The sequence below is a fragment of the Toxorhynchites rutilus genome, chromosome 2 (assembly GCF_029784135.1).
Source record: "Toxorhynchites rutilus septentrionalis strain SRP chromosome 2, ASM2978413v1, whole genome shotgun sequence".
NCBI lineage: Eukaryota > Metazoa > Arthropoda > Insecta > Diptera > Culicidae > Toxorhynchites > Toxorhynchites rutilus.
The window spans coordinates 301,941,419-301,956,882 of record NC_073745.1 but is presented as its reverse complement, the minus strand read 5'-3'; the positions used below and the strand labels follow the sequence as shown (position 1 = coordinate 301,956,882).

Below are 15,464 nucleotides of genomic sequence, written 5' to 3'. Positions count from 1 at the left end.
GGTTAATAACAGCTTACAGCATTCGATCACGATTACGGGAACGCGAAAGTAAACGACTGATTGCTTGCGCTGTCCAGACTTGAATGAAAAAAAATCTTTTTCATCAGTACTTTTTCTTCCAAAAATCTGTACTGCGAAAATATTCGTTGTAGGGAAAAATCTGTTTTATTAGCATAAAAAAAATACTCATTTATTTTCTACAAAACATTACATTTACTTACTAACTTCAAATTAATATTTGCTTATTACAAATACTACATTTGCAAACATTAAAGAAACTTTATAACCAAACTTCTTGACACAAATATTCGATAGCAATGGCACCGGTCTGTAAATTAATAATTTCAATGAGTGCGGAGCGAGAACGTTTCGCGAAGCAATTTGAGTTGATTGTCAAATTTATTCTAAGCATTAACATGTACCGTTGATGCTCGCTGCCTTGAGACCTTGAAGTTCATTCTGAGAGTCGCGTAAGATTTTGTACTTCTGGCACGATTCGTGATAAAATACTCCTCTAATTTAGTCCAAACTTTGAAAAATCGACTAGAAAAAACGATTGAACAGAAAAAAACCGCTTCACAAATGTTTAGGGAATACACTAGGCTACAAAGGGCCTGGCCGGGTAAGGGAGTAAAAAGTGCCCCCAAGCCAAATCACCAGTTGTATGGCAAATATTGTATAGGATATTAAATAAGAAATTTTGGCGGTTTATTTGAACCCCTATGTGGTTTGACGTAGGATCTATAATGAAAAACGTACTTTTTCGTTTATTTCACGCCATCCTCAAAAGATTCGAGATAAAAATTTGAAAAAAAAAATACTGAATGTGTATCTTACTACGGTGTATCAAGAAAAAATATCAAAAAAAAATTTCATCAAAAATTTTAGTACTAAAAAATATTGAAATTTTAAAAAAATATTTTTTTTTGGATTTAGAGATTCAGTACTATCTAATTCATATTTAAATGTGTTTCTACGGCTTATCTACATATGTGTGATTTTTTTCAGATTTTTTTCAGTGGTGCACGGTACCAAAAAACATTTTTTTATATATTTCCAAATAATCTGGCTATGTAAGGGAGTAAAAAGTCCCCCAAACCAAATCACCAGCTGTGTGGAAAATATTGTATAGTGTACTAAATAAAACATTTTGGCAATAGTACCATATATTTGAGTCCTTATATGGTACACCATATGATCTATGGTGAAAAAGGCAATTTTTCGTTTTTTTCACGTCATTCTCAATAGCTTTGAGACAACAATATGAAAAAAAAAAACTGAAAGTACATCTTACTTAGGTGTATCGATCAATATTTTCAAACAATTTTTTCATCAGAAAATCTAACACTAAAAAAATTTCGAAATTAATTTTTATCTTTATTTTAAATTAAATTTTAATTTTTTCAAATTTTGACATTCAGTACTACTCTAGTTTGTATTCAAATTTCTTCCTACGTCTATTTTAGGTATATGTGATTTTTTCCGAATGTTTAGAGTGTTTTTCGCGGTACAAAAAAAAGTATATATATTTTCGAAATTTTGAAAAAAATATTACTCTGAGGCCCAATTTTACTCTAATTTTTATTTAAATGCGTTCGTATGTGTTGTTTTTTTCCACGTGTAGCGTATTTTTCTCTTGAATTTTAAGAGGGTTGCGCTGTTTTTTTTGCATTTTTAATTTATTTTGAATTTAGAGACCCATTACTGCTCTAATATTTTTTTAAATTTTGATATTTATCAATGAGCCTACGCTTTTCTATTACCAGAATACTCGAGGTCTTCGTAGTAAAATTTCGGAATTCAGACTGGCAGTATCGGAATCACCGTATGATTGTATCGTTCTCACCGAAACATGGCTTGACACACAGATTATTTCTAACCAGCTGTTTGGTGAGGACCACACCGTCTTTCGTACTGATCGCAATCCAGTTAACAGTAATAAGTCATCTGGCGGTGGCATGCTCATAGCAGTTCGACGTTGTTTTTCGTCAGCTTTATTATTCAATGCTACGGATGAGTCACTTGAGCAACTGTGGATATCTATTTGGAATGGAACCTCGATGTTGACGATTGGAGTTATTTATGTTCCACCCAACTTATACAATGAGACTGAAGTAATCGAACGTCATATATCGTCAACTATAAAAGCGAATGAGGCTCTCAACCCTGATGATGATCTGTTACTGTTTGGTAATTACAACCGCGCTGGTCTATCCTGGAAATTGAACGCAAACAACAGACATTTAGTGGTCGATACTCCGCATTCTCATGTTAATGCTGGCAGTTCCTGTCTTCTAGATGGCGTTGCTTTAAACGGTCTTCACCAAATCAATTCAGTGCCTAATCACAATCTGAGAATCACAATGGTCGGCTCTTGGATCTTATTTTCGTCAATCATAGTGCTCTACTAGCTTGCTCAGTGACAACGGCACTTGATGTGCTGTGCAATATTGACTCTCATCATCCCCCCGTCATGGTTAGATATGACAAGCCTATCGGTGCTTTATTTAACGACGAATTTGATCCCAATGCGTTTGACTTTCGGCGAGGTGATTATGATGCAATTAATACTGACCTTTACAATGCTGATTGGACATTTTTGACGAGCTGTTCTGATGCTGATGATGTAGTTGATAACTTCACCGCTATGATTCAAGAATTAATCTTTCGACATGTCCCTCGGGTTCGTCCACGCCTTAAACCTGTATGGGGAAATCAGGAACTTAGCCGTCTAAAACGCCGCAAAAATGCTTGCCTTCGCGCTTATCACTCAATCAGAAGTGCTTACAATTGTCACCTTTTCAAATTGGCTAGTCGGGAATATAAAACCCTCAACAAAGTGCTATACTTTAACTATGTGCGTAACACAGAACGTAATATTCATGGCAACCCTAAGCATTTTTGGCGATTTGTTAATAATAAACGCAAGGAGAATGGCTTGCCGTCGACTATGATCCTAAATGATGAAGTGGCGTCTTCCACCAGTAGTAAATGTGCTTTGTTTGCGAAATACTTTTTGAGTGTATTCAGCATGGAATCAATACCACCTGCTAATGCTTTGCGTTACGTTGCTAGCGACGGATTTTCAGTCGGAACTCTTTCCGTTGTTGCAGAGGATGTTGCTTGTGATTGTTTCAATAAGATTGAAACAATCTTATTGTCCTGGGCCTGATGGTATTCCTGCTGCTTTAATGAAAAAATGTTGTGAAACACTAAAATCTCCGATCGCTACAATATTCAACATATCTTTACGAAAGAACAAGTTTCCTGAAAGTTGGAAATCATCATTTATGTTCCCTGTGTTTAAAAAAGGAGATAAGCATAGTGTGGAGAACTATCGTGGAATCACTTCCCTGTGCGCTTGCCTCAAGCACCGGCCATTGCTTATGATCATTTACTGTTTCGGGTGAAAAGCTACATTTCTACTGCACAACATGGGTTTTATGCTGGTCGATCAGTTTCAACAAATTTATTGGAATTTACATCGCTATGCTTGCGTACTATGGAACAGGGTAATTAGATCGACACTATTTATGCCGATCTGAAAGCGGCATTTGATCGTGTTGATCATGGAATTTTGCTTGCCAAACTCAACAAATTAGGAGCATCATCTAGTTTGCTTTCGTGGCTAAGCACATATCTACGCGGTCGCAAAATTTCCATGAGAGTGGGTTCCTCCCAATCGAGGTGGTTCCAGAATGGTTCCGGAGTACCGCAAGGTAGCATTTTAGGACCTTTGCTATTCTCGCTGTTCGTTAACGACATCACCCGACTATTGCCTCATGGAACAAGATTATGCTACGCTGACGACGTAAAAATTTATCTGCCAATTGAGACCACCAGAGACTGTTTGAGACTTCAAAGCTTGATTGATTTATTTGCGGAATGGTGCAGCTTTAATCATATGACAATCAGCATTCAGAAATGCACTGTTATCAGTTTTACCCGAAAAAAACAACCAATAGTTTTCGATTACAGCATTAATGGCTCGTTACTCCAGCGAAGTGATAACGTGACGGACCTAGGTGTTGTTTTGGACAGCCCAATGTCGTTTAGACAACATTATACATTCATCATCAATAAAGCGTACCGTCAGCTCGGAACAATTTTTCGAATCGGTAGAGAATTTTGCGATCCTGGCACTTTACGAACTCTCTATTGCTCATTAGTTCGTTCCATCCTTGAGACAAGCTGTGTTGTTTGGAATCGTCATTATGAGTACTGGATACTTCGAATTGAAAGGATACAAAAGTGCTTCATTCGTAGAATTTGCCGCATGCTGCCTTGGAGAAATTATGATAATTTGCCACCTTATGAGGATCTTTGTCAGTTAGTTGACATAGCTCCTCTCGAGCAGCGACGCAAGGATATTACCGTTAAGACCGTCCATAAAATCCTATCGGGATGCTTTGATTGCCCTGCTGTTCTGTCGCGACTTCAGCTGTACTGCCCTCTTCGGCCTCGACGGAACCAACATCTGCTATGGGTTGATGCGCATCGCACTAATTATGGTCTTCAAGAACCTATTCGTCAGATGGCGTTAGAATATAATCGTCGTGGAAATTTATTGTCCTTTTAGAATATTTTGTGTGCAACTGTGAAATGTATGCGTAGTATAGTATTGTCATAATTGTTATCCATCTTTGTTTTTCGCCTAGTTTTTATGTCATTTTATTTTGTATATCATTGTGAAAAGATATTGGGTTTTTATGCCGCTTTGAGTTCGAATTTAACGTTTGCTCAAGGTGGCTTTTCCCAATCTAAGTTCCTTTTTTTACCATTAAGACTTATTGTCGGATGGTTTCGAATAATAAATAAATAAATCTAGAAAAGCCGTAGGAGCACATTTAAATATGAATTAGAGTAGTATTGAATCTCTAAATCCCAAAAAATTTTTTTTCAAAACATCAATATTTTTTTAGTACTAAAATTTTTGATGATTTTTTTTTGTATTTTTTCTTGATACACCGTAGTAAGATGCACATTCAGTATTTTTTTCAAATTTTTATCTCGGATCTGTTGAGGATGGCGTGAAATAAACGAAAAAGTACGTTTTTCACTATAGATCCTACGTCAAACCACATAGGGGTTGAAATAAACCGCCAAAATTTCTTATTTAATATTCTTTACAATATTTGCCATACAGCTAGTGATTTGGTTTGGGGGCACTTTTTACTCCCTTACCCCGGCCAGGCCCTTTGCCATCAAACATTAGAATTTACTACGATATTTGCAGAATAACAGTGAATATTGTAAAACACTATAAAAATTCAGTTTTTAGCACTTTTTTGAAATCGTTGCAAAAAAATTTTTTTTTTTCGTTAAAGGAAAAAATTATCAGAGAAGAGAAGTGGAGCATGAGGGAAAAAAGTGGCAACGATTTGTGGTAAGAAAATGTAAACAGTGAAAAAATTGATAGATGGTTTACGCTCTTAAAATTGAACAGAATGTTGAGGTGTCTCTGAAACGGTGGGAGACATCATATATAAGGTAGGAGGTTCGTACAGTAAGTTACATTTAATGCGACATTTTGCTAATTGGACAGACCTGTAATGCGACACGTTCAATTGGACATTTTTACCTCTAAGGCTGAGGTGACACTGGATCGGAGTACGCACTAAAACTTGATTGTGCGATAACTGACTTCTCTCTGTCAATTTTATTTTATAGAAGCTGACGAATTCGAACGGATCAAGTGGGAAGCAATGTAACCCAACCAACCAACACAATTATATGTAATTGTTTACTTCTCACGATTGTATGCGTTTCGTGCAGCCTTATTTTCGTAAGAAGCTGCAGGCAGTATCACCGTGGCCTAATTGGACATTTTTGTAAACATCGAGTTTGGGGCCCAAATTGTGGCCCCACATTGAAAGTCGCCACAGGACTGTACCACTATCATCGCCAATGTCCAATTACAGGACAAAATCGCCTCCATGCGATACTGTAAATGACTGTATATAATGCTATTGATGTTATCATCATCATGATAAACACGCATCATCATGGTAAACACAATAAATTGAATTATTAAATACAACTTAAAAATATAATTTCTGAATGAATCGCATTTTTTCAGTTTCGAACACACTCCGTAAGAAGCCATTTTATAGCGCTCTCTAGTCCAAAGCCAATAAAACAACAAAAAACGACTACAATAAATAATTAAAATCAGTTTTTGCGGGTTCAGTGTTCAATAATATATTTTGATAAAAGACTTGCTCATTGGCTTCAATTTGATATGTCGATAATCTAAATTAGTTCAGTGCTACAAAAAAAAATTTTTGAAAACAGCCATTTTTGGGAAAAAGTGGACGAAAATTGAAAAATTGAAAACGAAAATTGATTTTTCGGGCCATCATAAGATGTAAATGGCACCCAATAAAAAAAAATAATACGGGTCTAATGTTTTGCGATAAAGAACAAAATTACCACTTTTGACGGAAATCTGAGAACCACTATATCGGTTTGGCATGGAATAGCTGTAATAATATAATAATAACATAATATAAATGTCTTAACTTCTTTGTATGTGATATAATTCACTTTATATATTTATATATATTTTTAAATGAAAACATTTGTCAAACGAACGAATATTTTGCTTTTATTTTTCAGTTTACCATTCGAAAACCCTTCAAAAAAAATTGGCATTGAAACAACAGAATAAAACTGACATACAATTATGAATGATGATTGCTTTTTGATTGGCGCTTGCTCCACTCAAACTAGCGAACCGCCAATTAAAAAGCACTCCAACAAAAAAAAATGCAAATAAGCGAATGTGTACTGTATGTATATTTACGGGCAGGTTTACCTTAAGGAGTGCCTACAGAAGCGCTTACTAGCACTATTGAAGCAGCACGAGGGCCCGACCATCTTCTGGCCGGATCTCGCTTCGTACCACTATTCAAAGGACGTGTTGGAATGGTACGAAGCCAACGGGGTCACCTTTGTGCCAAAGGAAATGAACCCGCCCAACGCGCCGGAGCTTCGACAATAGAGAAATATTGGGCGTTTATGAAGCAGGCCTTCCGGGAGAACCCAAAAGTTGTCAAATCGGAGGCGGACTTCAAGAGAAAATGGATTTCTGTTCAAAAAAAACTTCAACTTGACGTTGTACAGAACCTTATGGACGGGGTAAAGAGGAAGGTGCGAGCATACGGGCTTGGGCTCGAAGTATGAATAAAAAGAAAATGCCAAAAGTTGTTTAATAGTTTTTATTTTACTGTCTAAAATTTTCAAAAGGATCGGTCTACTGGGCGAATTTCTACAGCGTTTTTTCCGTGATGCAATTTGATGTGACACACCCTTTAATATACCGTTGGCTCCCCGATTTTACACTGTTTTTTCAAAGATTTTCTGGACTAAAACGATATTTTGCTACCAACTCAATAGCAAATCAAATTAATACGTTAATCCCAGCGTCGGTCCCTAGGGACCAACGTTGAACTTTTTGGTAGGAAACTGCTGACTGACTAGGACTAACAGTTACAAAACTAGTAAATAAAAATATATACGATTTTTTTTCAGATGTTTCAAAAAATGTGACTACTTTCTAGTCGAATTTCCGACTATTTTTTATTCATATGACAAGTATCTTTAGATGCGGTTAGTCTTATGAACCAGCTTTCGTTTAGAAGTTACCCCTTCGTATTTGATGATAAATTATACAATAAACACCATCGCACCGCCAATCGAAAGCCAGTTTTGAAAACTCCAATAAATTCTGCACAATTTCACAGCAGTTGAACTCCATTCAATTCACTGAATACAAAGTGTCCACATTTTCAATTCTTGCTTACATGAAGAATAATTTTTTTTTCAGGCATACTTGATTTGAGAGTGTATCGATTTCTAGCTGTCTTGACGCAAAGTCTTTAATGAAGAATGATAAGATGGGAAGGTTTATATAAACATGTTTATAATCACATAAGTTTATTCAAATATTATATTATATTAACTATTCAGTGCAATTTTATCAAAATTTGAAAGAGAAATTAAAAAAAGGAATGTGTTTTTCAATCATTTTTCTGATATGGTTATTAAAAATCCATGATTACCTTTGCTTTATCATTTACCCCCCATTATTTATCAATTTTTCCTGCTTTTCGTTCTTTGATCTATCATTTTGACAGGTCCATTTGAGAAATTTAAAACGAGACGAGCAATTCGTCTCGTCTCGTCTCGGCTTCAGTCACTGTCGAGACGAGCAAAATATCCCATTCCAGTACACGAGTTTCATTGAAATGTTTTATTTGGTAGACTGGAGAGACTTCAGTCAGTTTTTCTCGGTATGATCAGTGATGTCAGATGAGAAGACATGTTTTTGTTTTGAGAAAAACAACAAACTGTTTTAAAATTGTTCAATCGATACTCTTTTCTCAGTGCCAAAATATTTGAAAAACATAACAAAAAGGAATAATATATATATATATATATATATATATATATATGTATATATATATATATATATATATATATATATATATATATATATATATATATATATATAATATATATATATATATATATATATATATATATATATATATATATATATATATATATATATATATATATATATATATATATATATATATATATATATAGATTTAAAACTTTTCTTGATAAATCGTTGATTACGTGAACATTGCCCCCAATAAATCCATAATAACAAAACGTCTGAGTGATGAAACCATGTGCTCGAGGAAAAATATCAATGAAACCAAAAGATATATGAAACTTATTCCTTTTTGTTATGTTTTTCAAATTTTTTGGCACTGAGAAAAGAGTATCGATTGAACAATTTTAAAACAGTTTGTTGTTTTTCTCAAAACAAAAACATGTCTTCTCATCTGACATCACTGATCATACCGAGAAAAACTGACTGAAGTCTCTCCAGTCTACCAAATAAAACATTTCAATGAAACTCGTGTACTGGAATGGGATATTTTGCTCGTCTCGACAGTGACTGAAGCCGAGACGAGACGAGACGAATTGCTCGTCTCGTTTTAAATTTCTCAAATGGACCTGTCAAAATGATAGATCAAAGAACGAAAAGCAGGAAAAATTGATAAATAATGGGGGGTAAATGATAAAGCAAAGGTAATCATGGATTTTTAATAACCATATCAGAAAAATGATTGAAAAACACATTCCTTTTTTTAATTTCTCTTTCAAATTTTGATAAAATTGCACTGAATAGTTAATATAATATAATATTTGAATAAACTTATGTGATTATAAACATGTTTATATAAACCTTCCCATCTTATCATTCTTCATTAAAGACTTTGCGTCAAGACAGCTAGAAATCGATACACTCTCAAATCAAGTATGCCTGAAAAAAAAATTATTCTTCATGTAAGCAAGAATTGAAAATGTGGACACTTTGTATTCAGTGAATTGAATGGAGTTCAACTGCTGTGAAATTGTGCAGAATTTATTGGAGTTTTCAAAACTGGCTTTCGATTGGCGGTGCGATGGTGTTTATTGTATAATTTATCATCAAATACGAAGGGGTAACTTTTCATTCAAACTGATATATCTCTGTATGGGTCCTACAGGAACGTTCTAGGAACCAAACGAAAGCTGGTTCATAAGACTAACCGCATCTAAAGATACTTGTCATGTGAATAAAAAATAGTCGGAAATTCGACTAGAAAGTAGTCACATTTTTTGAAACATCTGAAAAAAAATCGTATATATTTTTATTTACTAGTTTTGTAACTGTTAGTCCTAGTCAGTCAGCAGTTTCCTACCAAAAAGTTCAACGTTGGTCCCTAGGGACCGACGCTGGGATTAACGTATTAATTTGATTTGCTATTGAGTTGGTAGCAAAAAATCGTTTTAGTCCAGAAAATCTTTGAAAAAACAGTGTAAAATCGGGGAGCCAACGGTATATTATTTATCGTGCAAATAAACATTTCGCAACAAGTTCCGAACGAAAAATCGAGATAACTATTTTATTGCCACTTAAAACTATACGATTCGTCTCGTGTTCCGAAAAAAACAAAGTCCCAGAGTGTCCATTTTTGACCAAAAAAATGTTTTAGAGATGACACTAGTTTCATACAATTTTAAGACATTTGGCATCAAATATTTTTTTTTCGAAAACCCCGATTTCCTTTACTCCCCTCTTGGGTGATTCGATTCTTTGAAAACTCAAACTTTGACCGCTTTGCGTCACTCTCCCTTAAGTCCGATTGAGGTGATATTTTGCATAAAGTGTTTTTTCGACCTGGTTAACAATTTGAATGGGGTAACTTTTTGAAATTTTAGGGTCGATTTTTCCCATACATTCATTGGCACTCTAACCTACACCCACCATGATAAAAATATGTACGTAAAATATTCTAATGCCTAAAAGTTGTAGCTTCAAAATTATGTACATCCCATCGAAATGCGTTGATTTTTCAGGAAGGTACATTTTTGTCGAGTTTATAATTAGTTTTTCAGTATCTCCAAGGCCGAGTTTTTTCATTTGAATTTTAAAATTTGTTATTTTCAAGACGAATAATGTGAAGACGCTTAAATCCTCTATAATTTAAAACAACATCGTTACAGAATCTCCCTTCAACCGAAAATAAAAATAAAATAGATTTTTAGAATGCTTCTAAATTTCTAAAATAACTCTTTAGTCGAAAGTTTTGGTGAACCTGGAAAGGACCGATGGGTTTTGCGTTGTTTTTAGACGCAGCTGAAGATGGTTGATTCATGATACATTCTTATTCTCGCGAGAACAGCAAATGGGCTCAGAACCAGGGTTGCCAACTATAATTTGAAAAAATCAGGAAGAATGAAAATAAAAATCAGGATAGTTCATATTGGGTTGTCCGAAAAGTTAATGTCGATTTTTGGGAAAACAAAAACATCATGGGAAAACAAAAACATCAGGTTTCCTTGACAATGTAGTTTCGAACTTTCCAGTTATTTTTGGTAACTAAATCGTCATTCCTAAAATTGAAAAAAATAAGATCAAAACAATGCAAATTTTTCTTTCCTCATAACTTTTCGCCACTTTCATGAAATGTATCTTGTTTACGAATATACTGTTGCTGAATTTTTATGCTCGTTTGTTTCAAAAAGGCCAATGTGCACTTTTGCCCCGCATTACTCTAGCAGATGTTTTATGGGTGGAGATCAGTGGGTGTTATCGCCAACATACCACGTGGAAATTTTTGAGAGGGCGGAGACTGACAATATAAGATATCTGAAAATGCCCAACATTTGAAACAGAATTCGTTTTTATTAACAAACCAGCTGACCCGGAGAACTTCGTCCCACCCACAATTGATATATTGATACGAGGGTCGTGTTCAAAAAATAAGTTTCAGTGCCTCAGAAATCGCGGAAAAATAAAGTTTGGACAAAAACCAAGGTGATTTCCGTAATCTACGGAAAGTTTTGAACCGATTAAGAACCGCGATTAAGAACAAAAGGCCAGGTTTATTGACGAAAGGAGTGTTCCTCATCCACGATAATGCGCGGTCCCATTCTGCTCGCGTAACTCAAGAGCAATTGAAAAAAATTCAAATGGACTGTGTTCGAGCTTCCTCCTTACTCCCAGACCTCGCCCCTAGCGACTATCACTTATTCCCGGTGATGAAACAGGCGTTCGGTGGTCAACGATTCGATAACACTGAAGAAATTCGTGCCTTCAAAAAGTTGTACGCTACGCACTTCGCACTCGGAATTGAAAAACTCGTGCCGCGCTATGAAAAATGCCTCGAACGTTACGACGATTATGTGGAAAAATAGAAAATAAAACGTAGATAACGAAAATCACTACAGGGTGGGCCATTTAAAGTGGAAGGATTTGTTTTTGCAATAGCAAAGTAAAGTGGAATTTTAAATTTTTTTTTTTTCGAAATTCATTTATTTTGGTCCAAGGAGATTTGTTCTAACTACTTTTTGATTATGATATCTCGTAAATGACCGCCTCTGGCCTTGACCGCAAAATGTGCCCTTTTTTCGGCATTTTCCCATCACTTTGCTCAATGTTTCGGCCGATATGGCAGCAATTTCTTGTCGGATATTGTCTTTCAGCGCAGCCAGGGTCCTTGGTTTACCAATGTATACCTTGGATTTTAAATATCTCCATAAAAAAAAGTCGGGAGGCGTCAAATCAGGTGATCTCGGTGGCCAGTCATAATCGCCGTTTTTCGATATTAATCTTCCGGGGAACATTTCGCGCAATAATTTGGTCGTGGCAGCCGCTGTATGGCATGTAGCGCCGTCCTGTTGGAACCAGTAATTGTTCAATTCATTTTCACGAACAAATGGCAATAAAAAGATGCCTAACTCTTGCGAACGATGGCGGCCTGATGTTGATGGAGTCTCTGCAACACTGGCTCGAACGGCATCAATATTCTCGTCGAAACGTCTTGGTCGTTGTCTGGACAGATGACTGGCATTACCAACACTACCAGACGATATACATTTGGCATATAATCGACGTATAGTGTTGTCTCCAGGCGATGTTTTAACTTTATTCTTATTTTTCCACGCACGTTTAGTTAACACAATTGAGAAGTTATTTTGAATGTACAGCTGAACAATTTCAGCGCGTTGTTTAGGTGTGTATTGTTCCATGGTTAAAATTGTACTGAAATGACGCTTCCAACGCGGTATGACATTTGTTAATCTGACATCTCTGTCAAAAGTTATGGGGTTGCCAGATGCTTCCACTTTAAATGGCCCACCCTGTATCAAAACTAAAAACTATAAATATATAATTTTTCAGTTCTTTCTTAATTCTGTTCATTAATTCCTCTGATGTAGGAGATGTACTTCACGTCAGAACTTACCTCCTTAGTGAAGAACGTAGAGCAGCTGGTTCCCTGCCAATCGTTGACATCCAGTGTTGAATACGTCTCGTCGTCAATGACGAACGCGACGTTAAGTTTCACCGAAAAAAAAATCATTCTCTATCACCTTCAGTCTTTGTTTCTGGATTACAGCTTGCTGTTCCGACACAGCTGGGTTTGACTTACGTTTCCGCTTGATGATGTCCATCTTCGCTAGGTTGTTTGTCACTGTCTGGCCCGTTGCTCCGTGCTACCGGCCCAAAACCCGGAACGATGTAGCCACCTTTCCCTCCGTTTTCTACTTTAGCTTCAGCTGTAGTTTACGATCGCGTAGCACCGTCGGACAAACGAAACTAGGCTTCTGTTCAATGCTTTCAATCTTCTTCAGAAGTGTGAGAATATTCTAGATACCGGAACGGGCGTATCCGGCAGATTCGGAGTACTTGACGATCTCCACTTTATTCGCAACGGAATGGTGCTTCCAGTACGTACAAAGCATGGAACGCAGTTACTTCACTGTTTTCGCCGTAACTCACGCAGTTTTAATTGATAGTGCTGTCAAATTTTGTTTGAAAACTCTTGGGTTACAATGATTGTCGGTGAAAAAGTGGCCCCATCACCAGGTGTCAAGGTGAAGGCAAGAAACATTAGTGGAATTTGTCTATTTTTTCAATGCAAACGTTCTAATCAGTACTTGTTGATCATTCTGAAGAAAATAGAATGAAGACTAAGAAATTCTGGATTGTTAGCTACCATTAATTCATTTTTCTTATTTTGTGACTTAATCCGGTCTGACTTAACACCGACCATATATCAGTTGCCGTAACTCTTCAAATATGCAATTAAATCGCGTAATTTGTGTACACGAAAATGCACGAATATCGTACGAATTATAGCATGGTACAAAATGTGTCCAAAATAATCATCACAATAAATCTAGACCGACCCTGTCCAAGGTTGTTGAGATAATCGAATAAACTTCAGCACTATTCTAAACGGCTTTCGCATAATCATGTTGTGTTAGCGTATTCGTAATCGGTTTCCTATGGAAACAAAATTCCATCGAAGCGACACATTCCATTTGAAAGCCAATTGTCACCAGATTGTTGACGATGATCGTAATTTTCTGTTGCATTTTGAACTAATTCTAATCAGCATTCGTATAACATCAACCTCGTCTAAGTTCCAGAAAGTTATTCAACCCATCCGCGACGTGTTTCACATGCTACTATGGTCTGATATAACAACTGTAGCAAAAAAAAACCAATTGTGGCTCGTGTAGATGATCCAATATAGACGAACTGGACTATGCTCTTGAGAATGAAAAAAAGGCAAGCCTGTCCTACCCCATCCCATCCAAGCGTTTTTGAGATTTCAGAACAGACGAAAATAAATATCAAACTGCCCGTCGTGTTTATCATTATTCACATCATGTGTGCACATTCGAAACCGGCTAATATACGAAGAATGGATTCAGTACACAGACACATAACAACGACCAGAATCAATCCCAAAACAAAATCGACCAAAACGAATAGAGCTGGAGAAAAAAAAGAACCCGAATCCAATTCCTTGGTTTTCTTCGGTCTTTTTTTCCACTGTGTTGTCCATATTTATATATTTTCATTCCAAACAAGCGACGGAAACCCTCATTCGTTTCGCGGTTTAGTTGAAATCGACACTTCATTGAAAATTCCGTCGGTCGGACACTAAACACACGAATAATGAACGAAGAGAAGTGCTTCGTTCGATTGATTATTGTTCTTTATCCGTGATTTATTCAACCTTTCGGCTCCGATCAAGAACGCAGCAAAAGCACGCCTCAATCGGGTAAACGGGAGGAACGGGACAGAAATCATTTGTCAATCGCGCTGGGCATCAGCAATAACAATAGCGATTGACAAGCAAAGCGACACAATGCGTCAATGCGCCTAGTTACCGAACAAGCATATAGCGGAATGTGAATATGCTAACCGTTTGTTTACCTTTTTTCCTTCGCTCGGTTGCGGCTATTTTTAGCCGGCGCTCGGCGGCTCCGCGTACCGGTGCTTCCCAAATGCACAACACACACCGCACACCAGAGCAGAGCAGCCAATGGGATTCACCTGTCTAGTTAACCTGTAGCACTGGAAAACTTGTTATTCGGCACATAAAAAGAAAGCATAAATCACTTGCAGCAGTCTCTCGCGACAAAGTGTCCTGAACATACAATACAGTCCCACCGACGACCCAACGCAGCAGTGTGCAAAACAAATAAGAAACACGCGCACGAATGCGGGACAATACTTCCGACGTGTGTGTATGTGTGCGCGAGTGTATCTGTTTACGTTTTTCCCGACAACGCAAGCGATACGAAAGCGAAACCACAACTGCTTCACGCCGATCGAAAACAGCCGTCGGAAACCGCTTTGCGCGTGTTCCATCGATCACAAAATAGCATGGCACAAGTGCGGCGAACACTTCAAAGGGTGGATAGATGTATTGAGAGAGTGAGCAAGATAGCTTTGGAACGTAAAAGACTTTTCTGCGATGGAAGCGATTCTTGTGGCAGACACTGGTAACTACATAACAAATGCATTTGATATGACCGTTGAAACCCGCTAAAAGAAATGGTATAAATTCATATATTTTAATATTATACCATTACAGTGG

The 15,464-nt window shown here is 36.7% G+C and overlaps 1 protein-coding gene across 1 annotated transcript in view; it reads right to left on the bottom strand.

Annotated features, from left to right (window-relative positions):
• LOC129771701 (homeobox protein PKNOX1-like) overlaps positions 1 to 15,187 on the bottom strand; it is a 221,093-nt gene extending 205,906 nt beyond the window's left edge. The window contains exon 1 of the mRNA XM_055775628.1: positions 14,798 to 15,187. The gene's annotated coding sequence lies outside the window, so the exon portion shown is untranslated. The remainder of the gene's footprint in view (positions 1 to 14,797) is intronic.
• Positions 15,188 to 15,464: the final 277 nt, after the last annotated feature.